Consider the following 16879-nt stretch of genomic DNA (forward strand, 5'->3'; position numbering starts at 1 on the left):
AAGGTTCTTCTCCGTAAGTATGAAGGTCAGTAACTTACTATGAAAATTTGTTCTGAAATTATGAAAATCCACATCTAGGAACTGGTAGTTTAGAGAAATTGTCAAGTATTATAAGACTTGTGATAACAATAGCCAGCTTTTACTTACACTGTGTAGCTTTTTTTCTTTAAGTAAATATGATATGGTTTCTTAGAAAAGAAATTTTAACTTTTTGATAGTATCTCACGCATTCTTACATGTACAAGTGTTGCTAATGTTTCTGTTCTTATATTTGAGGTACTTTTGTAACAGAGGATGGCTGGCTCATGTGGCTTGATAGACCTATCTCTAAATAGTTCTGCAACTTAGAAAAAATCCTCATTTTGGAGAGTTTGCCCTTGCAAATGTGGGGACAAAGGAAAGCCCAAACCTCCTTTTCTGGTACTATAAGAGTTTTGAATTGTAAGCAGTGACCTGTCTCGCCAGCTGTGAGGTCTGGTGTGTTCCCACCTTGCACAGTTGTGCTTCTGGCATGTGTCTGTGTGCAACGGTAGCCTCTGCTCTCTGAGTTGGAGAGGAGTCACAAGTCCCTTCATCTGGGAATCAATCCAGCGCTTGTATTCTTACCTTTTTCTCTTCCTGGCACCCCCAACATTGTCCACTGGAAAGGAGAAATGAGGCTTGAGTTAAGGCCAGGTGTGTATAAAAGGTACTAAAATAATGTCTTTTGCAGTACAGAGTTTGGCAAGATGAGTTAATGTGTTTTACTGTTCCACAGGGGAAGTCACAGATTTTAGTCAGGCTCTTTTAATCTGTCTTTAAATTGTGTTCACAATTTCATTTTTTCTCTTTTTCATTCCTTTTTATCCTTTTGTTGGTGGGGATTTTTTGGTGTTTTTTTTTTTTTTTTTAAGCCTTTCATCGGTCCCATACAACTTAAAGCTCTGCAATACCTTATACAATCTCTTTGAAATAAACTCACGTAGCAATTACCAGCAGGGAGACCACTGGATGCCATGTAGCATTCATTTCTCTGCTGCACTGGGTAATGATTTCCTGGTTCCAGGAGCAGGAGATTAAAATTCTGGTGAGAGGATTTGCCCCCTTCCTCACTCAGCAAGGCCCCTGTGCCAGGGCTCAATCACTTCCTCTGCAGCAGCAGGAGCAGAGGTAATGTGATACTGTGGTCATTCAATCAGAGGTAGAAATGCTTTAATCTCTTCTATTCTGTCTGATAAATGCTTGCTTCTTTGTTCTGAATTCAGATCTCTAGTGTTCCTATTGTCGCAGGGATTGGGGGAGACAAGAGATCATCCTGTCCAGTTAAGTGTTCAGTGATGATGCCTGCCTTTATTCCCACAGGCACTTTGTGATTTGGTTAGAAAAACGCAATTGTGGGAAGGGCAGAAAAAGCATAGGAAAGACGGTGGCACTATCTGGTAAATCCCACCACAGTTTGTAATTTTCCTAAAACAAGGACAGCTTGTGTTGTGAGTGACTTTATTTGCAAAAGCACAGTAGAGATCAGAGCAGGTTCTGCTTCAGCGTGTGGTCTTTGCTCTGAATAGTCGGGATGCTCCGTATTAATTTGGCAGATGAACTTCTGACCTATACAGCCTCTTCCTTTGTTGTGCGAGCCACAGGAAAGTGATGCTGTGGTCACGTCTGATGACAAGCAGGGCTGGAGGGTTGGGGCAGCTCCCTAAGGCGTCTCTGATTTTGACCTATCTGTTCCTCTTCATTGCAGCAGTTGCACAAAAATGTGATGGATGAGTATCGACTTTGCTGCTTTATTTTGTTCCCTTTGCTGTATTGACATGAGTTAATAGGGCAGAAGCAGAAGACAGACTTGGTACAAAGTGGAAAGAGATTTAATGTCAATAGGGATTGTAAGATAAGAAATACAGCATTAAGGGTGAACACACAAGGGAGTTAATAGGTAACCAAACCACTCGATGTGCCTACAGGAGACAGACAGTGACCCAGAGCCATAAACTCTTTTTCAGTGGAAATACGTTTTCTTGTTTTGTGTGATATATTCCGTGATACTGGTCATTGGCTTTTCTCAGTGCTGTCAAATTGCTGAAAGACTGGGGTGGTTGTCTTTTATAATGCTGTTATAATGTTTCATAATGTTGGCTTTACGAGTTTTTACTTGATTAGTTGATCATGCTATTAAAGGAGAGCGCCTCCATTTTTCATAATTGTACTGGGTCCATATGCTCCCTTGATTTGGCCATATTAAAAGTGGAAGCGAGTGTGTTAAGTGAAATTTAAGCTTGAAGGTGATTGGAAGTGGAAGGCAGAACAAATTCTGATTGAGTAATAATAGCTCACCCAGCCCCAAAAGGATGTAGATCATTTAAGCTACTTAATAAATGGAGTGTGTATTTGAGAATTTTAAAGCAGTTTTTAGTGAGTAAGGAGCCTGTTGGAAAGATACTCTGGCTGTATACCCAGATGAAGAAAAAACATTTTAGATGTTCTTGTGTTCAGTGGTTCAAAAAAATCATTCTGATATGTACCAGCAGTTTGAAGGGCTGAAGAAATACTCTCATTGGTATCAGGAAACGATTTGAACATCTTAAAATAAGTGATGTACTGCCGCTGTACAATGCATTGTCGGATCCTTAGAGCGTCGCTGAAAGGAGACTGCCCGGGGCAAGAAGCAGCCCTGGATAACAAATTGCAGTAGGTATTTGGAAACTAGCTAAATATATGTTCACTGGAAGATGAAAGGAGACTTTTAGTATCTCTTATAATTATGTAAGAGATGAGTTGTGCTGCTGGCAAAGTTGTTTAGATGGGTTGACAATTGAAAAATGAGTAGTTTAGGTAAATACTGGAGAGAGAGAAATGAATGAGAGTGCTTAGGCCAAGTTAGATTACACATGGCTGCGTGCTATAGGTATGGGGAAGTAACTGTAAGGGGTAAGGAAAGGCCTATTTACTTGGACAAGTTTTCAGTTAGCTTTTGTTTGAGAGCTTTTTTTTGAGAAGGATGTTCTGTAATTTTCAGCTGATTAGTATTTGTGGCATTTTAATGTTCATTGAAAATTGGTATCTGCATACATTCTAAAGGGGCCCTGCCTGGTTTGGCTCATAAAGCTCTTCTGGTTTTGCATTGGATTTGGATAGAACTAGAAGAAGGAAAAAGCTTAATTTGGTGCACTGCAGGCCAAAATATTAAAGCCATGCTACAGCTGAATAATGGTATTAGCTGGAGAGTTCCCCAGAGATAACCTTTCCTTTGTGATCTTCTCAGGAGAAGGGAAAGAAAGCAAACTTCTTTCTCTTCCTATTTCAAAACTCATTTTTTCTTTGGGTTAAACTCTTCATACCTAAACATGCAATAAATGAATTTCTGCCTGGTTGTTCTGGAAATATGAAATCCATTGGTGAAGGACATAGTTACACAGGTGAGTGTCTTGGTGTGGATACATCTGACACTGAATTTCAAATGAGATCCTGGGAAGTTGAGCTAAAGGCTTTACTAGTGAATATGTACCTTTTTGGTTGCCTTTTGTCTTTGGAAAACTTCTGTTGCTGCTAGAGAAACAGCATGTAGAAGTAGTAAAAAAAAAAAATAAAAAAAAAAGAGGATTTATCCAGACGTTAAATGTTTTGAAGAAAGCACAAATGTCCCGTCAGACAGCATTTCTCTCATCTGTGTGACTTGCTTCTGTAGTAAGTAATATATCTGATTCTATTATTTGTTGAGAAATGATAAATGTAAATGAAGAAAATGGGGAATGTATTGTTCATTTGCTAATGAGAATCTTCTGGAGCTCTCTGATCAGGATAACTGCAGATCAAAGCTTCAGTGAAGTCAGCCACAAGATGGCAAGCTAAATACCCCAACTCTTAAAACCCTCAGTGTGATTTCTTTTCCCCTATTGGTGTGCAAATTCTCTTTCATGTTTTTTGGAGAATGTTGATGTGTTTTTGGTTTGTCTGACATATTTTGATATATCACCGTAGTTTGGAAAGCCACTGTGAAATCCTAACTTATTCCTAAAATTCCTTTTGTCTGCAAATACTAACTGGTATTTTTGTTTGCCATACATTAGCTCTTTGTCCAGATATTAATTATTGCTACCATGTTATACAATCCTTTTCTTTTTTAGAATATGTGTAATACAAATTATGTGAAGTTTCATATTGTATGTTCTTCACAGTTCTTATATGGTTTGGTAATCTCAAATACAATTTTTTTATGTGCATAATAACCGTAGTGGAATGAGCTTTTCTCATTATTACCCTTAGCTCTAAGTTGTGCCCAAACAGTACATAAATGATCAAGAACGTCACTGTTAAAATTAAACCTAAACTGCTTCAATTACTTTGATATTCAACAAGGACAAACACCTTTTAAAATGTTGAATGGAAAAGAGTCACAATAATTTAATGATGGATTGCAGCAAGAAGTGATCTTAACTGGTGCTTCTTCGCTATGGCGGTAAGACACAGATTTGGTGTAATTTTTGACTGTTGTTGGGTTTGCCTTCCACTGCATTGGGACGGGACGCTGATGGGATGCACGGTGGTGGGGTATGGCTGGGGAGCATTAGAGGTGCTGGTGCTAGATACTTGCAGGGACAGCGCTTCTGCAGAAACTTGAATATCAGCTACCTTACTGTAGCAGCAGTGTGGTGTGGTGTAGATGTTGCATGGTTTTTGCTGTAATGATTCAAATTTATTTTTACGGTTCTTAGAAAAAAGAATATTTTGGTCACTTTACATGATGTGACTCACTAAAAAATGGCAGTACACTGAAGATAGATCATATAAATCCAACTTACCGGACCATTTAAAATAAAAAATAAATAGACGGAACATGTGATTTATTGTAAAGCCTGGGTATTCCCGCAGACTGTTATCTGGTGACGCTCAGAAATATGGCATACCTGTCTGCTTCTGTAAAGCCTTCAGATGCTGAAAAAAATATACCTCTTTAAATTTCGTTGAAAAGACTGTATTTCAGTTTTTATCTGTTTACTACTAGGTGGGGCAAAAGAATGTCAGTCAACAGGCAAAATGTTTCCTTCCTATCCGTTCTTGGTAAAAGTCTAAGCGCTAAATTTTGCTCTAAATGAAGAGGAGAGTTATTTAGAATAGGCTTTTATTAAAGCCACAGCATATTCCAGTATTTTATCTGTTGTATGTGTAAATTCTCTACAAGAGCAAGGCTTATACCTGGGGTAGTAGTTATAAAATTAAGCACTGGTCTTGTTCTTCTTGGCCCAAGCTGACACTTGATTTCTCTGAGCCTACCGTGTGCTGAGGATCACACCAGAGGTGCTTGGTCTGCTGAGACTTCTTCACACCAAACCTAGAAGTCCTAGGGGAAATGTTGCTCTTTTCACGCTGCCTGCCTGGCTCAATTAACATAATTCCAGTTCTGCAGTGCAGCCTCAGCAAGCTGTCAGCTAGTGCTGGGTTTGAACTTCCCTAATTCTTCCAACATCAGTGGCCACCTCTTGCAGCTGGATGTGACGGGAAGTATGGGTGGCTGCGGCAGCTGCTGTCCTCCATAAAAGAGCAGTTGTTGTTACAAGTGAGGTACATCACAGTTAATCTGACTGTAGGTAGTCTTTGTGGGCAGACTGAGGCTGTTCTGGCTGTTGTTCAGGCCACTTTGGGGCCAAGAGAAATGGTGAATTTGGAACTGAGTATTGGCGGTTTAGTCTGGAGCTTCTGTAGACAGTCTCTTTTCAGATGTGCTGTGAATATGAGTATTACGACTATTACTTTTGTTTCTAGTTTTGCATCTTTAACAAATGTTGTGTGACAAGGTACGGGTTGGTTGATAATCACAGTTAGAGTCAGCATAGCTGGGAGAAGCTAGTTTGTTCTTTAAAAAAATACAAGAATTGTGATTTCTATTGAAATCTCTGGTCATGGCCAAACAGCTATTACTCATCTATAATGTCTTGTCAAGGAAGAGTGTGCTGATCAGATTTATTTTCAGGGCTGCCATCGGTTTTTGGGGTGTGAGCAAATTCAGTCAGAGACTTCGTGTGAGCTTCTCATAGCTGCTAGATAATCATATCCCAATCCATTGATGGGGCAATATGACCAATTGATTTGTAGATCTCTGCCACATAAATGCTGAAAGTTACGTTCTGCTGTTAGGTACCCTGGCAATTAAGCTGTTAGTCATGGTGAAGTTTGAATGGGGCATTTAACTATGAAAAATGTTTCTATCCTTTGGTTAATTTACCTGGATTATTCATCTATCAGTGTCATCCATGAGAAGACATGGTGCATGTTCATTCTCATGGGCGGTCTCCCTCTGCTTTTAAAATGTCATGCTGAGATTAGCATCTTTGTTTCCAGAATTTAATAAGAGATCAAAGTTTTGTTAAATCTCAGGCTTGGGTTTGTAGACAACAGGAGTTTGAACCTTTGACCATTTAAAATGGATGATTTTTGTACTAAGCTCCAGTTTTAACACCACTTTTGCCAACAGACGCAGAGATGTTGAGGTGTTTACATTGGAGTGCATTGTAGCAGGGTTTTTCCTAGGCTGTCAGACCAGCTTCTTTATTTAAAAACAGAAGAAAAGAATTCTTTTTGGACTAGTTTCATAAGGCTGTGAAGTTTATGGTGTTCATTAGTCTGTGGCCCTCCCTTCTCAGCCTCTTGGCTAGTTCAGACTGGAGAGAAGGACTGGTCTTTTAAAGCCAGGGAGTTTTGTGCAAACCAGCAATGGAGGGAGTAACTATATTGCTTTCACTCAAGCAAAAATGCAAAGCCAGGTGGCTTGTTCTATTTAGTTTGACAGCGGCAAGGAAAAGGGTATGTGCTTTCTTTAGCCCACACGTTCATAAATAGCAGAGAATTGGAGACAAAATGTGGGGAGGTGAGGGAAGAGGAAGAATGGGCAATGTAGAGCTGATGAGCATGATGTGGGAGGACATTTGATTTATTACCTTATGGGAAGAATTAGTAGGTGTACAACAAAAATCCAAAGGAAATTGAGCTTTACTAGTTAGGTGGTTTTGTGGACTACAGAAGTATCTGATGTTGTGTGTGTGTGCATAAGATAATTTCACAGAGAAGGCTGCCTGTAAGGTGACTTGTTTAATAAAAGCTGTTTAAAGAGTTGTTTTTTTCTCCTGACATGCATTTTGTCACTGAGCAGGTTAAGACCATAATTGATTTCTCTTAAACACTCTTTTTGCTAATGAGTATGCAGCTAAAGAGAGACATTTTAGTACGGAGAATTTCATTTTGTGTCTTCCAAAGTTGTATCCATTGATTTTTCTGAGGATTAACAGGCTTGGTGGTGTGCTAATTACAAAGAACTTTGTGGCAGAAAATTTCAAAAGAGAGACTGTTGCAGAGGGTGGACTCAAATGTACTCTGTATTTTTGAACGAAACTCTTTTGGCTTTAACTCATATTTTAAATGTTGAGTTCTTTTCTCTTTGGCTCTAAATTGCCAGTTCAGCTGTGGACCAAAATGTCTGCACAGCTTCCTTCACCACATCTAGGTTGCAGTCTCAGTAGAAAATTCAGACATTTGCAATCTATTCCAAGCAAGAGCATTAGAAATGTCAAGGAGGGACCGATGACATAGACAGAATTGAGAAGGGGAAAAAAGTTTGATCCTTTGGATATGCCTGTGATTGGGATTGAATGGGTTTGATTTCAATTTAATAATCGAATTCTTGCACTGCCTCTCTCCCCTGAACCTACCTCTTTAAAATTTTTGGTCAATATTTCCTCCTCTTTGGCATCCTTTCCTCTTCCCCTTTTTCATCCATTGTGCTTGTCTTGCTTCTCCAGGGCAATGAAGGGTTTCTGGTTTCCTCTCTGGTGGCCTCAGTACTGCCTCTGCCATTGGGATCCACTGCTTCACGTGGCAGAAAGGGAAGCTAAAGTGACTAGAAATTAGAGCTGAGCTAAGTGACAGCAACCAAAAATAACCTCCATTTTCAACTGTTGACTTTTGAAAATCAGTTTCTTTCCTTAAAAGCAAGTGCTGAATACTGCCAAGTCTTACAATAACATATATGGCTTTCGTAGATGTCAAATATAATTCTGTTGTTTAAAAAAAAAAAAAAAGGCTACAGAATGCAGTAGCTCATAAAATGTGTGCTTACCTGTTAGAGTAGAGATTGAAATGTTATTTTTGAAGTTAACTTCTATGGGAGGAAAACACTTTTCTAGGAAGCCATGACAATGCTGTTCTGTTTATTCTGATTATTCTATTGGAAAATTTCTGGAGGAGGATACATAAAATTATGTCTACTAATCACTTCTACCCAGAATAGTAATTTATGAAATGTAATAAACAATAACATTAGATCAATCCCCAAAACAATAAGTTGTATTTCTTAAAGCGGTGCCTATGGCAAACACAGAATCCTTGGGAACCAGTAAGTAAAACGTCATCTGCACAGATGTGTCCTTTGTTTACTAGACAATGCCCGGGTCCATGCGTGCAGAGCTTTCTTGCTTAGATCTAATGAGACATTTTCCAATTAAATGGACTTTTTTCTAGAAAACAAACTTATGAAACCATTTTTCATGTGAAAATGTTATACTATTCACTCACTGCGGAAGGAGTTCTGTAAGACTGACATTCAACCAGTGCTCCCACTAGTCAGCTGGATTTTCTTTGCCCTCATCGAAATATGTACATCTAAGTTGTTTCAGAAAAGTGGGAGTGGAACGAGTGTGCGCTTTGCTCAAGCTGTTTAATCAAAGTAGTTGAGTACTTGTGCATTCCTCCTAAGAGCTGCTGGTGCCTCAGCATTGCAGTTGTACTTAGCGCCAAAGACCCATGAAAGATGATGAAAATGAAACATTTCTAGTTTTCTGCATGAGACCTTGTTGAAATGATCTTGAGTATATCGTACATCTTGGAAGACTTGTATCTACCTTAATGATCACCCTACACTTTCGCTGGAAAAATACTTGCTCCCATAACATGAGGAAAGGCCCCGTACACCATAGGGCCGTGTGCTGGTGCTCTGCCGTACTTCAGCTTGGTCTCTTTAATACTGTGTTACACATCTAAAGGCATTAAACTTTATCTCTGGGGTAGCTAAATTACTGTTTGGCTCCTTATTACCCTGAGACCATCAGAGACAAGAGGGATCTCATTGTTTCAGTTGCTTAACAAAACCACAGAGTGGTTATTATCTTAATTAGTTTGGAATGTAATTTAATTCAAGATGTAACAAGTGGGTATAGAAACAGGTGGTAGGGGAAAACAAGAAGGAATGATAAGCCTTGCTGAGTAGACTAAGTACATCTAGATAGTTTTTAGTTGTTTAACTGTTTTGAGTGTTGAAATCCCTTATCTGGCAAAAGCTCTTTTATAGATGAGACAACTGAGACAGAGTTTAAATAGGGTTAAATAAGCTGGGGTTAGAGCTTTGACCGAGCAGTACTGATTCAGTTTTCATTTTGCATTACAGAATGATACAGTTCTTAATAAAGTGCTCGGTAAACATTGACGTATTTATTGTATTGGTATCTGTTTCCCTTAGGTTGAGAGGGTGATAGATAATAATAGAAGCAATGGCTAAATTCAGATTCAGTTGTTCTTCTCCGGAGAGTTACGGTTCTCTGTCTTTTGCTTTGTAATACACTTTTTCTTATGCTGGTGTTTTGAGCTGAGTTTGTTTGCACCTCTTCTGAGGCCGAGGCTCAATTCCTAAGAGATTGTTGGATTTCACTAATCCTGTATAGTTAATTCAGGTTATTTTTATTCCTTTCTAATCTCTCTCACAGGATTGAAAAAGTCCAGAACTGATTCCTTGCCAAATTATTCTAAAGGTGGCTTACAGTAAAAAGAACAATTTGGTATTTCTCCTATCTTTCCCCTTCAAAGGTTCTTCCCTTCCTTGCCAGATGTGAAGGCCTTGTACAAAATTAAGCCTCTGTTTCCATTTTGGAGTAAATAACAATACAGGAGGTATGTACCAAGTGGCTTTGTGTATTCCCTAGATGTTTGCAGTAGCTCGGCTGCATCAAAAGTTGACATTTAGCAGACCACATCCAGTGTAGATTGGATCAATGCAGTGCAGAAGTGAGGTTGGCAGAGTGGGATGTAAATATGGTTCTCTCTCCAGAACAAGTAAAAGTACGGGGGTTTTTTTTGCTGAAGATCCAGATTGCAACTATGCTTAAATGCATTAGATTAGGTCTCCAGTTCATCAGTTCTCCAGTACTTGGAACAGATTGGTGCTAGTTAACGTTTCTACAGTGATGAAGTAGTTTTAATCAAACCTTTCAGATGTAAGACGCACAATATTGCTATGTCTGTGTCCCTCATGCCTTTGACTAATGTTTGTTTATATCAGATGTTTTCTTGTTTGTGTACATTGCTGCCACATTATTGCTACACAAAGACATCAGACTCACCCTCATTTGTTTTTTTTTTTAATGGAGTGCGACTGCTACAATCGGCTGTTTGGTCCTCTGCTGTTAATATCATGCACTGAGGAAAACTTAGGATGTTGTCTCGTGTTGAGTTTCATTTATTTATTTATTCCCGGATTGTAAACAGATTTGCTTCCTGTGTGGGAGCAGAGCGAGGCGTTTGCTTGATTGATTCGTTACTTGCAGGGACACAGAACCAGGGGGATCTATCGATTCCCTGCAGCTAGCTGAACCCACTTTGTAATATACTTAATTGCTCTTTAACAGACTTCGCTTTACCCAAGCTAACTTTGGGAAGAATGTTCAGAGTTTGCAGCAGTATTTAAGATGTGCATACTGTGGCAGACATATTGCTAGTTTTAACCATTTCAGAGATGAAGCAGGTACTATTGCTGTGCCAGGTCTCCATGCCATCCATTTGTCCATCTGCTGTTCCTGTCTTTAGATTCCAGATGGTTCCTTCAGCCTGGTCTTTCCAGCCTGAACTGCACCATTTTTCCTGCTCTGATATCTTCTGAACAGGCTGCCGTTTGTTCTCGTTCTTTGACTTTTTTTTTTTTTTGTATGTCTGTGCACACACATCTGCTACAGATTTAGCTATTTTTATCAAGTTACTTTTGGCAAAGTCCCAGATTTGCAGTCTCTGTTTTGTCCAGTGTTGTTGGTGATATTTGGGATTATCTCTTTCTTCCTGTCTTTATGGAGATTTAAGGTACCTCATATGGAAACTCATTAGGTCTAATTTGTGTAAGCACTCATTGTACTTAGGCTTTGATCTTAATTTTTCCAGAGCTAGGATTTTGTTTTACAATGACCTGGAAAGACTGTAAATAAACATCTTTGTGTACTTTGCGCACCACCTTGTGAAAATTGTATAAATGAGTCTAAGGAGTGGTAAATTTTCTGCTCCTTGACTGACAGCCTCCACCCCCCAATTTACCCTGCATTTAAAAATAATGTTTCTGGGTTTACTGAAGAACCTTGATATGATAAATGATTATAAGGCCGAAGGAGTACTGAATGTTTACTAAAACAAGTAGCGTTGCTTTGTGTCTGCTCTGTGCCAGGGTGAAATAATTAATGCAATATCTGAAGTTTAAACTGTATGATCATCTTATTGTAGTGACTCACCATAGTCATCTGAGAACTGAGTTGCTGCAGTTCCCTTGCAGCATCACCTCTGGCATGGTGACATCCTGAACTATTCTAGCCAGGTCAGTAATGACTTCGTGACTGTGGCCTCAGTTTCTCTTGTGTCATGTTACAATTTCACTCCATGCTAGCCTTCAAGTCCTTCATCGTGGCAAAGATCTGCTTCTAAGGTGTATTTAAAAAAAAAAAAGACAAACCCAAATTTTTCAACAATGTTGAAAAATACTTTTATCAATTGTAAGCTTTTTCTTTTTTACAGCATTCACTTGGCATTATTTTCTATTTTCAAGTCACCTTTAGACAAGTACAGAGTAGACTGTTGTGATTGATTGGGACTGTGGGCCGCTTCTCCTTTCTCCTACCCCCAGGTGCAACGTGACCTAAGGGTACATTATCATATTCTTGATTGTATGTGTCCTTTGTGTTGGCGCTAGTTGGTGGAAGGAATAAAGTAGTTTGTTAGATAAAATTCCAACTTTTTATCTGCCAAACTCAATCCAGCCTTGGGCATTATGGATAAAGCAGTTTGGAAAACAGGAAGATGTGTGCTTTTTTTTTTTTCCTCTCTGTCTCTGAAAGCCTCCTGCTGAGGTTGGTGGAAGGACATTCTAACAATAGTCTGTTCTGTAGGAGGTGAATTTGTGTTATGCTATCTATATTTTAGTAGAGAAAGCTAGGATTGAATAGTCATAAGACTAAAATGCATTGTAGAAAGATCCATTAGTTAGAAATAGCCTTTGAAGCACACAGCATCTGCCATGGAGGCTGTGGTAGAAGCCAGTGAATAGCTGCAGCTTCTCGCCCATTTATTTTCATGTGGAAACGCAGCGATTCGGAAACATCTGATTTCTTTTACCTGGAAAATTGACAATTTCCATCAGCATCCAGACCCCCCTAGATGTGCTGCGATCCCTTCCCAATGCTTCCCGCTTGAGATACGGTCCTTCAGGAGGAGAATTTCTTAGCAGTAAATGAATTTGCTAATGAGCTTTCCTCCCAAAACAGCAAGGAGATGCCAAGTGACATGTTGGGAAGTGCCAAGCAGGAGGGAAATAGCTCTTCTGTGCCGACTGTCATAAACAGGATGTGTTTTGTTTACAGTCCTTACTTGATCTCTATAGTCCCCCTGTCAGGGCTGCGCACGGATGAGACTCCCGCAATGGCCTGGAGAAATACGAGGTTTCTGAGCCAATATCAAATATTGTGTCAGAGGAGAAAGTGGCTTCGGGCGAAGGAGCAAACAAAATTAAGCAGTGTTTCTTGGATTCTTCTGTGCTTTTCTGGGGTATTTATCATTCTGACTGCGCAGCTGCGTTGCAGTTGACTGCAGAGCAGAGGGAATTTAATAAACTATGGGGATAACTGTTGGGTGACTAATTTGAAGAGGAGATACATTGAAAAGCCTTTGTAGTGGGATACTTTTGGAATAGTGACAGCAGTTTAAGAGGTACATTAGAAGAAAACAGTCTTGCAAGTTGTAAAAAGAATAGAATAGTTCAGTTGGAAGGGACCTACAACAATCATCTAGTTCAACTGCCAAGAAAACAACTTCATTTTGTCTTCCTATCATCCCCAAAAATCCAAATAAAGTCCTTGGCATTGGTTGGACTGGCTGGTAGCACTATCCTGAGGGGATTCTGCTGACCATCTCAAATCTCTGGTACAGTTGCTGCCCAAGCATGGCATAGGGTTAGTGTTACGAGGCATTATCACAGATGTGCGAAGAAAAGCAGAGGACCTTTGACTCTCGGCATTTCTGGCTGCTGAACTCATGTACCATAAAATATTCCATATACAGTAACATGGCAATGATCTGCTGTTGCTGTAAGTGAAAATTCCCCTTGGAGTAATAGAGAATACGCCCAGGCTTCAATGGCTGTTGGTGTGGCACATGCTTCTCCTGTAGGAAAGACACTGAGCAATCTCATTAGGCCAAGTTTGACTCTCTTAAGCTTTATTGCCAATAAAAGTTCCTTGCTAGAAAAAGAAAATTGAGCTGTAGCCCAGAGTAATGTGATTTGCATTAGAGCAGATTGTGAACATAAGGTAAATTTTTAAGTATCACAGTAATTTAGAGACCAAAGTTTTACAGAAATTCTGTGATACTTAAATATTTTGAGACTGTCTCTCATAGTTTTCTAAGAAAAGGCTCCAGTGATTGGGAGTTGTTGTTCTCTGTTTCTCTACATATATGAATCTCTTCCTGTATATGCCCTTACACAAGATGAACAATTCAACTGTATTTGTAAATAGGGAAATGTGTTGAGATGGTAGGTCATGGGTTTCTTTGTTGATAGTCATGTATTTTAGTTGTTGAGGTACAAAAGAAATAAATGAAGTTAAAGTAACGCTGCACCATCCTGGGAGCATGCGTGTTCACTTGTTTATCTGCTCCTCTCCAATATTTCATTACGCTTTAAAATCAGTTCCTTAATTCCTTGTCACTAAGTTACCAGCTCAAGTTTATCCGAAGGGCTCAGGGACATTTAAGCTGCATTGTCTTTTTTTGGGGTTGCAAAGACCACTATCGTTCCCTACAAGCATCTTGGTTTTTCAGACAAACTACTACTGCTGTGGCTGGTTTTGGTAATGCATTAGTATTCTGAGTTTCTCTGTTTGCGACACATGAAGCTGACAACTGAAAAGGCTAATTGGGATAAGGTGTAGGGAGGAAGAGAAAATATCAAAACTCAGACAATAAATTAAATTAAATTGTTTGGTGTATGAGTTGTGTTGTGAAGCGAGGCTCTTTGTGTACCATTTCTCACTTTGAAATCAAGAAACCACTTGCTTTCAGAATAGGAATAAGTCATTCATACAGAGTTTATCTACACTCCATGCGGCTGCAGACTTTTTTTAAGGATTTGTGGAGGGATTTGATGGTGTGGCCTGACTCGCTGTGCTCTGTCTGACTGCAGAACTGAGAACTGATGGCTGTAAGCTGCCATCCATTGGTATGCTTGTTGTTTTTAAGTCACCATTCATTATTGAGGAAAATAGGGTGAGGAGACACTGCTTATATAATTTGTAGAATTAAAGATCAAACGTTATTTACAAACTGAGGCTACAGTGCAGGACTGATGAATATTTCAGAAAGCAAAGTCATGACTCAAGTGTTAAGAGACACCGAGGATTTCTAATAGAAACTGCAAGGGTGATTGTAGCAAGCCAGCACTTCCTAATCTCACAAGAACAAATAGGTATTGTATTTAACCCTTAAACCTGCAAGTCTGAGAGTATTTGTGTGTACCATTTTACCTTGCTTTCCTCTCCTCATCTGGAGGACAAAAGGTGGTTTGGTAAGAGAAGAGTTACTGCAAAATAAAACCCTACAAAAGTGAAACCATCAACCCAGCATGAAGCAATCCTCCTTTACACAAACACCATTTAGCCATAAGAAATACAGAGTTCACCTCTTTGTACAGAAAATGTAAGGGTTTGCAGTCTATGGAGGGGAATATGAATCCAGCTGTTTGTATTATGATTATTATTTCTTTTTGATTATAGGCTGTTCATGTCTAAGGAGAACAGCCGAGCTGAGGAATGGGTGTGCATTGTGCTGGGAAATCCTGTTTGGTACTTTGTCCCGGGCAAAAGGAGGGTGACAAATACTAATGGAAAAAAGGGAAAAAAACTGAAGGGAATGAGAAATGTTTTCCTAGCAACATCCAGAAGGCTAGAATTTGATGGTGTGTTCTTGAAATTTTTTTTTTCTAGCACACTAAAATTTTCAAGCGCTTCTCGTTACTTAATTTTTAAGATGCTGTATTTATAACATGCAAGGTATAAAAGACCTAGCTGATCAGAGCGTGTCAGGAGATGCAGGAATGATTGTGTCATCAATATGTTCTGTAAATAAGTTTCATTGACTTATTAATAAACCACATGTGGGAGGTTTCTCTGAAAAAAATGCTGTGTGCTGCAGCTCCTCAGAGCCTAGTATGGGAGCTCTCAAAAACTATATGCCATGGTCCCATATCCATACCCTGTACATGGTCCTACTGACACATCGATGTGCCACGTCCAATTCACTGTGTGCTTTTTTTGTCAGTAGTGCAACATGTGCACCAGGGATCTGACATTTCTCACAAGTATCAAAATTACCTACATGTGCTACATAATGCCTGCCTTGACTTGTTTGTCCATATCTCCTGGGGCTCTGGGAGCGGGCGCCATGGATAGCAGCCTAGTCCTGTCTGTTGCTTTTCCCCAAAGTGCTGTTTCAGACACAGGCAATGAGCTGGAGGAACTGTTGCAGATAAGGCATCTTGCTTTTCAGCCTTCTTTCTCAGGAGCTTGTGGTTTCTTCCCGATATGCGCTTTGAGCCTGTTACATGAAGGTAGAGCAGCCCACGTAGAAAATGGGTGCTCTCCGGGAGTTGTCTGCTGCTGTCAGGACAGCTCATTCAGCCCAGGCTCCATCGTGGGAGGCATGGGATGATGTAGGATTTGTCTGAGCAGATTTAACATCTCCCATGGGGCTGCTTATATAGAGATGGGGAGCATGGAGGTACAAACTTCACTTGTACCTCCTCAAATGACCCTAGTTGCAATTCCGAGGATTATATGACCTGAAAATGTTCATTTCAAACAGATGTGCAAGTACATGATTTTATTCACCATTAAGTCAGTGGAGACTAGTGATGCAACTTTCCTCCACACTGGTTTGATCTTACCATTGTGATTTGTACCTTGAAAGGATTAACCAGTCTCTTCCCTGAATGACTGCTGCTCTGAAGTCATGAAAATTTTAGCATTGTCAGAAATGAAGCATCATCACATTATACCCTACGAGCATCAGAGATCTCTTGGTCCCTGATGAAAAGTGAGTGTTCTGGAAGTCCTTACAGAGAACATTGCAAAGGCTTTTGAAACCGGTGAGTGCCTGAAAATTTTTAAAGATCACAAGCAAAAAATAGCTCACAGCCATGCTTACTCCATCATCCATGTTAGACATAGGACTTTGCTCAAGGTTGCTACAAGTGAGAAACATGTTTAACATGGACAGTCCAGAGAACGCTACGGTAATCCGTGTGAGGAGATGATGTAACCTGTAAGCTGGCTCTCCCCATACACCTCAACCCTAAACACCAAAAGTGGCTTTTGGAAATTAGTATTTTAACTCTTAATATAGAGGTGAGGGCATTCCTTCATGGCACTCCAACTGTTGAGTTACCTCAACAGGCAGAAAGTCAGTGGATGGTGTAACAGCTGGGCTAGATGTGTGCAACTTCTCACAGTATGAGAATGTGTGTATTGAAGCTTGTCAAATTTTCTGTTTCTACAGTATTTCCACTTTGGATTTTTTTTTTTGTTAATGTGCTGTTAGATTGTGGTTTTGCATGATT

The 16879-nt window shown here is 39.7% G+C and overlaps 1 protein-coding gene across 1 annotated transcript in view; it reads left to right on the forward strand.

Annotated features, from left to right (window-relative positions):
- MAD1L1 (mitotic arrest deficient 1 like 1) overlaps positions 1-16879 on the forward strand; it is a 370458-nt gene that overhangs the window by 56623 nt on the left and 296956 nt on the right. The gene's annotated exons all lie outside the window — the stretch shown is intronic.

Source organism: Balearica regulorum, chromosome 15 (assembly GCF_011004875.1).
Source record: "Balearica regulorum gibbericeps isolate bBalReg1 chromosome 15, bBalReg1.pri, whole genome shotgun sequence".
Classification (NCBI taxonomy): Eukaryota; Metazoa; Chordata; class Aves; order Gruiformes; family Gruidae; genus Balearica; species Balearica regulorum.